Source organism: Talpa occidentalis, unplaced genomic scaffold (genome assembly GCF_014898055.3).
Source record: "Talpa occidentalis isolate TD23 unplaced genomic scaffold, MPIMG_talOcc4v2.1 talOcc4.10, whole genome shotgun sequence".
Lineage (NCBI taxonomy): Eukaryota > Metazoa > Chordata > Mammalia > Eulipotyphla > Talpidae > Talpa > Talpa occidentalis.
Window position 1 is genome coordinate 48,759,858 of NW_023600993.1, and position 8,696 is coordinate 48,768,553.

Here is an 8,696-nt window from a genome sequence, read left to right on the forward strand (position 1 = left end):
AACTGCTGTAAAACATTCCGTTGTATGAATAAGCTGCAATTTGTTTTTCTGTTTTTCAACTGATAAACATTTAGGCCACTTCCAGTATTTTCATATAACAAAAAAATCTCTGCAAATATTCCTAGACATGGTTCCTAGTCTATTTGGGCAGAATATTTTTTAAGCTATATGCCTAGAAGTGGGAATGCTGACGTGTATACATTGCAGCTTCAACTTTATTTGAATCTGCTAACTTTTCCTGTAAAGACCAATTTATAACCTCATCAGCATGTTTAAAATTCTTTTCCCCACATGTCCACTCACATTTGATACTGAGATTAAAATTATTTTCCAATATTGTGAATACTATTTTATTCCGGTTTGGTTTGCATTTTCCTAATTACTAATGATGGGAAGAGATTTCACATATATGTATATGCTAATTCTTTCTAAGCTTATATGCATCATAAATATTTTCTCCCAATGGGTGAGTTTCTTTGCACCTTGTTTTTGATATCCTAGATGAATGGAAGCTCTGAATTTAATGTAGTCTATTTTTAGCAATATTTGTCTTTACAGTTTATGTGTTGTTTAGGAAATCCTTTCCTATCCTGAGCTCACTCAGACATTGTTCTACATTTATTCTGAAGATCTGAGAGTTTTACCTGAACAATTATGTCTAAAATCCTCTTGAATTGTCATGAAGACAAGCTCTAATTTAATTTTCTATAGGATACACAGATGTACCAGCACCATTTATTGAAATAAGTTACATTCCCATGGCTCTGCATGATTACTGTATCACATACCATGTGTCCCTAAGTGTGGGAGCATGTGTCTTGATTCTCTAGTCTGTTTTGTTGGTCACATATCTGTGTACCAATTCTACAATGTTTCAATTGCCATAACTATGATGTTGATATATGTCAGTGCAAATATTTCCCTCTACATCCTATTTTTACTCACAGTTGCCTTGATTTTTTAGTTTCTATTCTACATGAATTTTAGGATCACCTTGGCCAGATATATGAAAAACCTGTCCACTCATATGGTCATTAGAATGGTTTTGAATTTATAGATCACTTTAGGAACAATTAATACTTCTATGATATTAAATTTTCCTACCTATAAACATATGCTCATTTATTTTTATTTTCTCTTAAGTGTTTCTATACTTCATAATTGCTTTTGCATGGATGCTACATTTTTCAGTGTCTGCCTAAAGTATTAATATTGTGTAATAGATCCTTTTCATTTTTTCATTTAAAGAAGCTAAACATTACAAATATGCTTAAAAGCCTAGATAAATATATTTCCAAGGAAGGATAAATAGAATACATTTTGATAGGAGGTAGCAAGTTTATGGAAGAGGAATGGAAGTAGAACAAATTTTATGACCATTTTTAGAAAATATAGCTTGCCATCGGCTCCCTTTTGGCTATGGCAATTCATATCCCTCTCAAATGCATAAAGTCTTACCCTTTCCCCTTAGAATCTAACCCCATTATGGCCTGAAATTCGGGCTCACATGCCAAGATCTTCCCATCTAGATCATGTACACTGGCAATTAAGACTCTTCAAGTGGAGCTACTCAAGACAGTTCCCATTGGTTTTAAGACTTGCAATATCAAGAAACAATTTGGTTGATACACATCATTAATGATGGAACAGGTATAGGGTGATTGCTATATATTCTCCTCTTCAAAAGAAATGGGAAGCACACAGGGATCCATGACAATTTTGAAATTCAGTAAGGTATATGTTGCTGCTTATTTGCTTAGGGTACCATGCTACTTCCTGGCAATGATTCACCATGCCTCATGAATATGCCCTTCAAAGATTCTTTCCTTTCCCATAAAAAATGACATTTAATAGCTAATAATAGTATTCTTGGTGTGCTTCCTGCATGTAAAATTTTGATTAAATTTTCGTTTCCATCAAGCTAATATGATTATTTAAAAAAAACAACCCTGGTTTCTTATAAATCAGTTTTAAATATACTACACTAGACAAAATCTACACATGCAAATGTTATCAAAGTAATACCTTCAGTAGTTGGGTTTTCTATCCAACTGTTGAAGGACAGCACTCTTCAGATTTTTAGAGTTCTGTTGGTTAACAGAGAGGATCTGTAAAGTTCTTTAAGATCTTTAGATGGTCCTTTTTCATAGCAAAATAGCTCTTGAGGCATTGCCATACATATTTCTGAGGTTTTAAGAAAGGATCTTATGATTTCACCCTGGGCATAGTCTTTGCTCTGATTGATTCTTGGCTTTTTGGCTAAGAGCAAGTGTAGTATCTGTTCTACACTTTAATCTTTGCTCTGAAGCTCTCTCTTAATCTGAGAATATTGCAGAAGCTGGGAATCAGAAATAATTTTATTTTTGAACCTATCAAGTATTGCCCTCTTTATATTTTTTCTAGACTTTTACTTAAAAAGCAAATAATTACCACTTGTAAATTAAGCTAACATTGTATTATAACAATACAACTTACTTAAGTTTCACATATGCATCATTCAAAATCAACCCCTCCATATACTACATTAAGTTCATCACTAAATGTCCAACTCTGTCCTTCATCATGCAATTTACCATTTTACCCAATTTACTCCACCCCTCTGCCTCCCCTTCTGGAAGCACAAATTCCTTAAAACAAACAAACAAACAAACAACAACAAAACATCTATCTCTTTCCATTCTCCTTTTGTTGTAGACAATGGAAAGAGTCCAGAAGACACTTTTAATATTCTGCCTGAATTTCCTTAATGAGATGACCAGTTAATTAGGTACACCTTAAATTTTCCACATTACAACAGGGAACAGAGTCACTAAACTTTCTTCCACCATATAACAAGGATTTCCTTTTCCCCAGCTTCCCATAACATGTCCTTGCCTTCCTTTAAGTCCTCACTGATAGCTTCATCCAGAGATAACAGTCTTGATTTAATGGTCTCCTCAAACTCTTGTAGGTTTGTACTAACATGCTGCTTAAATTTTTTCTGGTTTCTAAAAAGCTTGTACACTGCAAAAGAGACAGTAACTAAAATGAAGAGACACCCTACTGAATGGGAGAAAATATTTGCTCACTATGCATCTGATATCAAAGATCTACAGAAAATTCATTCAGGTCAACAGAAAGAAAACAAATAGCCCTATTATAAAATGGGCAGAGCTAAGCAGGCATTTCTTCAAAGAAGACATACAGATGGCGAGCAGCCACATGAAAATATTTTCATCATCTCCTGTCATCAGGGAAATGCAAATCAAAACCACAATGGGATACCACCTCACATCAATGAGAATGGCCCATATCAAGAAGACCAGAAACAGCAAGTGCTGGCTAAGGTATGGAGAAAAGGAACCCTCTTACTTTTTGGAAATGTAGATTGGTCAAGCCTCTATGGAAAGCAGTGTGGAGGTTTCTCAAAAGACTGAAAATGGATGTGCCATACAAACCAGGAATTCCTCTCCTAGATATCTAAAAAACAATAATCATAAAGGAAACCTACTCTCGTATGTTTATAGCAGCACTATTAACAATAGCCAAGATATGGAAGCAACATAAGGTCTCAAAACAAATGAGTGGATCAAAAAAATGTAGTATATATACACAATGAAATAATACTCAGCTATCAAAAAAGATAAACTCACACCATTTGTAGCAACATGGATGGAGCTGGAAGGCATTATGCTAAGTGAAATAAACAAGGAGAAAGACAAATACCACATGGTATCACTTACAAGTGCAATGTACAAAAACCAAACAAAAGGTCAAATACAAACTTTAAAACCAACCCTTGAATACTGAACACAGATTTGTGGCTTTCAGAAGAGGAGGGAAGAGTCAGGGGTGAGAATGGGGGGAGGGGTGTGAAGCACAATGCACATTACAACTGAGGGGGAAATCCTATACTGTCAAAATACTAACAAGGATGTAAAACAATGGTATTTCAATGGCAATAAATAAATAGGATACATAATTGTTTTTTTTCTCATTTGACTCCACTACCTGTCCCAAAGTCATTCTTTCATGTTTTAGGTTTTTTGCATTTCACTTCTGGCACCAAAAATACGTTCTCGTTTGTTCCCCGTAAGGGGCACCAAAAAAAAAAAAAAAATATATGTTCTCATTTTAAGGCTGTATACCACATTACTCCAAAAAGTAGTGGATAGACAATCATTTATTTTGCACATGAAGTTGTAATGTGAGTAGATCTTGGCAGGAATAGCTTTTATCTATTGCATTTGGCATTAGCTGGTGCAGTTTGAAGGCTATGAACTGAAATCACCTGATGGCTCACTCAGTCCTATGTCTGGTGTCAGTCCTATGTCCTATGTCAGTCCTATGTCCTATGTCAGTCCTATGTCTGAAGCTGGTTATTGAACAGCAACAGCTGAAGCTGTTGAATGAAACACCTATATGGGGTTGGTTCATATGGCTTTTGCTTCTTTGCACAGTGGTGGCTGAATTCCAAGAGCAAATGTCCCAGGAAAGAGACAGCATCAGAGGAAATTGTTATCACCTTTTATGACCTTATTTTGAAACTCACAGTGTTATTTCTACTGCATTATATTTGCTGAGACAACCACAAGTCCCACCTACGGAGAGGAAAAACAGATTCTACCTCATGATGGGCAGTGGTAAGTTCTTAGAAAGTTATGTAGGACTGGTAATATTGGTATAGCCATTTTTGGAAAATATCATACCATCATTATTATTTTATGTAAAATCACTAGACAAGATTTTCTAAAGTTGATATTTGAACGTAGATCCATAAAACTAAGGGAGTGATAAAAATCAAAATCAAAAAGCAACTATAAACCAGAGACACACTACAGGGGCAGTGGAGGAGGAAGTAGGATCAAAACAAGGGGGGTGGGAATTGTATGGGGACTATAACCAACATGAAAATGCATAAATTGTGCAAAAATGAAAAATGATGTAAAAATATATAAAATAAAAATTAAAAAAAAATAAGGGAGTGAACCAGATTTATACCTGGTGGAAAAAAAGTAGTGAAAAGAAGTTTAAAGGTCCTTGGGCAGATAGATCAGTTTGGTTGAAATTAGGTGTTCAAAGAGAAGGGTGGTCATGGTACATTCAGAGAAGCAACAAGGAGTTTAGTATCTAGGATTCTGTTTATCATTGTGAAGACTAGCATTTCCTCTAAGCCATGGGGAAGGGATGGTTAAAAGAAGGGATAATTTATTGGACTTTGTTTTAAAAGGATAACTTATTGAGGTACAAATACCATAACACAAATGGCATAAACACCAGGTGTTTATGGTGTATTTGCTATCACTGAGATCTGCCATGTGGAAATAAGAATGGAGTTTATCTCTACACAGAGTACTCAATTATATTTGAGCCAAGAGATGCATGATTAAACCTCAGGCACTTATAAATGTCTTTTAAAAAATTAGTTTTAAGTGGAACTTTTTCCTTTTTGGGCATTTCTAATAATATTTAGCATCCCCCCAACCAAGTATTTACTAATTTTAAAAGCGTTTACATGTATGGGGTGGCCATTGCTCTGCCTTTTGCTTCTACAACAAATCTATTCTCCCTCTGCTGTCTGATCTACTCTGTCTGATCTACTCTGACAGATCTACTCTATCCTCTGCTGTCTGCCCCAGCTTTTTGGACCTCTGGCTTCCAGGTGGGTGTAGACATGGGAAAGTTCCAGGAGATGAAAGGGAGGGAGGAGAGTAAGATCAAAATTTTAATCCCCATGTTTCCATTTGAGAGTTTCTCAACTATGTCTTGGAAGGTCAAAGCTTCTTTCAAGGCAGCTGTTCAACATGACTCTCTCTGTTCCAGTAACCTTTACCTCCCCATTAAGCTTATGGGGGTGACACTCTCACTCTGCTATTCCCCTGTGTGTACACGATCTCCCTATATCCACACCATTGTAGCAGACCCTTTGCAAATAAACCTTCCCCAAATAATTTCATTTTACATGTGTCATCTGTTCTTGAGCCAGTATAGCCATATTTAGCCTCTTAAAATCCAAACTTGGGTACTTAGTTTAAATACGCTTAGGGTATATTTAATTTTTTTATTTAAATTTTTTTTATTTTATTCATTTTTACATCATTTTTCATTTTTGCACATGTATGCATTTTCATCTTGGTTATAGTCCCCATACAATTCCCACCCCCCTTGTTTTGATCCTCCTCCCTCTTCCCCTCCCCGCCCCCTTAGTGTGTCTCTGGTTTATAGTTGCTTGTTGATTTTGATTTTTACTTTATTATAATTAGGTTTTTTCCTGGTCCCTTATTTAGGTTTTCTAAATTCCTGCTATGAGTGAGACCATCTGGTATTTTTCTGTGTATTTAATTTTGATCTATCTCTCTGCAACACTTGCTTCTCTTTTTTTCCTTCCTATGGACTGTATTATACATATGGAAGAGAGAGAGAGAGAGAGAGAGAGAGAGAGAGAGAGAGAGAGAGAATGCAATTTCAGTTGGCAGTTTATTTAAGGAGTATAACTTTTCACACTTGAATGTAACAAATACATGTCCACCTATGCTATGCTATTGGTGCTGATTTGGGCATTAAGATCCCTGTGCAGCGGACACATGCATTTTCCTTCTATCAGTGGCAGAGTGTTGATCTATTACCTGTTATCATCTCTGCTTCCCCACTAGGCCATTTACCTCGGGACATTTTACAAAGAAATTTAAGGATAGGGCAAAAATAAATGAACCCAATTTATACTGGGGGAAAAGCTCTAAAAACATATTCGGACTCAAAGATGAGGGCAGCGTGGAGGCTAAAGCTTTGCAAATCTGAAATATCCTGTGTCTCTTCAGTGATCAAACTTTACATTAGTAGATTTCTCTTACTCAGTCCTTGGCTTTTATATTTTCCTCTTGGTTTGCTGATTTCCCCTCCCTTTGTTTTTTTCTTTCCAGAGAGAATCAGGTCACCAAGATTTCAAGCACAGGGTACATTTCTGGTTTTTAAAAGAAAATTATTGTCCAGTATATTTTGACTAAACAAGCTCACTTGATAAAGCCCAGTACTGGTCTGAGTAATTCCTTAACAACAATTGAAGAACTGGTTACATTCTTCCTAAAGGAGACCAATTTAGCAGCCGGTTTAAAACAGCATTTGGCTTGCAGGCTTTGAGTCAACCTCTTTATCACCTATTCTCCCTGCAAGACCTGTGAAAATTGAGGAAAATGCAAAAACTTAAACAGCATTAGAAAGCCTCATGGGAAACCTAATTTCTGATAGAGTTGAATCAAGAGAAACCTATGCAAGATTTCCCTCATGCAAACTCAAACTCGGTTACATACTGAAATAAAGGTGGCGATGCAGAGTTACTAAGAGTCTATCTTAGGTCTGCCGTTAGAGTTAAGAGCAATGTTGCAGTTATTCTGGCCACATAACAAATTACTTCAAAACTTTATAGTTCCAAATAGTGTTAATCACTTCTTATCTCTCACAATTTTTGTGGCATTGTAAATGCAATTTGTCTATGCTCTGTGAGCTCTGAAGCCTCGAGAAGACTAGGGCCTGGGAGGGCCTGAAGGGCCCTTTACTCACGTGTGTGGTAGCTGATGCTGGCTCTTGACTTTGGGCCGCCCTTGTGTTAGCCAGAACACCATATGAGACTTGCTCATGTCGCATGGGTTTTCTTACTACATGGGGGGCTAAAGTCTAAGAAGAAATGTTCCAAGAGGAAAAGAGAGCTAGACAAAAAATCTGCATTGCGTTTTAAACTCTGAAAATCAAACAATGTTCTGTCTGGCACATTGTTGGTCAAGACAGTTACAGGGAGCTTCAAAGAGAGGGAACACAGATCCCCTCTGCTTGATGGAGGATCATCATCATGTCTCCTCAGAAACCATGTGGGATGAGGGCCTCCCCGGTGGCGCATCGGTTGAGCGCTGGGTTGCGAAGCTGCCCGCGGCCTCTGCGGCGCCGGTTCGATCCCCGGCTGCTCCCCGGCCACCAGAGGAGGGTCCCGCATGGCGCGCAGACCTCTCCTGCCGCCCGCTGCTCCCCTCAGCAGTGTACTTCGGTCCTTCTGCCTGCTCTGCTCCCCGCTCTGGCTCTGGTGAATTCTCTCACCCTCCCGCGCTTCTGACTGTACCCAGTGCATGTATAAACAAAAAAAAAAAACAAACAAACCAGCAAACAAATAAATAAAGCATGCCTCTATAAAAAAAAAAAAAAAAAAAAAAAAAAAAAAAAAAAGAAACCATGTGGGATGAGATATATTTTGGTGTTGTCAACTTTGGAAAATATAACTTACCAAGATAGGGGTTCCCAGACCAGAGAGCCTGGGTTAGAAGTCTTTCTAAATGACTGACTATGTGACCTTGAGTTAGTAAATTATTTGACCTCTCAGTACCTCACTTTCCTCCTAAGGCTGATGTGAAGATTCAGTGAGTAACATGTCAATTGATTAGAATAGCATTTGGTACACATTCGGTACTAAAATATGTTAGGTATTACCATGTAATATAGCAGGAGGGGTGCTCTATCTTTGCAATCTACTCTCATCTTTCCATTCTCTAGTAGAAAGGGAGGGGTTTTTTTTGTGTGTGTAATAAGTTACACTGTGAGAGATAGTTGATATTAGCAAAGGAGGAGGGCACTGTTAGTCTGATACATTTTCTCTTAAAGAATTTGAAACACTAGTCTGATCTGGGTTTATTGGTAGTCTATAGGAAATTAGTGACTGCAGGAAAAAATACAAT

General features: G+C 37.2%; 1 pseudogene; it reads left to right on the plus strand.

The window, feature by feature from the left end:
• Window positions 1-2,239: 2,239 nt before the first annotated feature.
• Window positions 2,240-2,373, plus strand: LOC119237784 (U2 spliceosomal RNA; annotated as a pseudogene).
• Window positions 2,374-8,696: the final 6,323 nt, after the last annotated feature.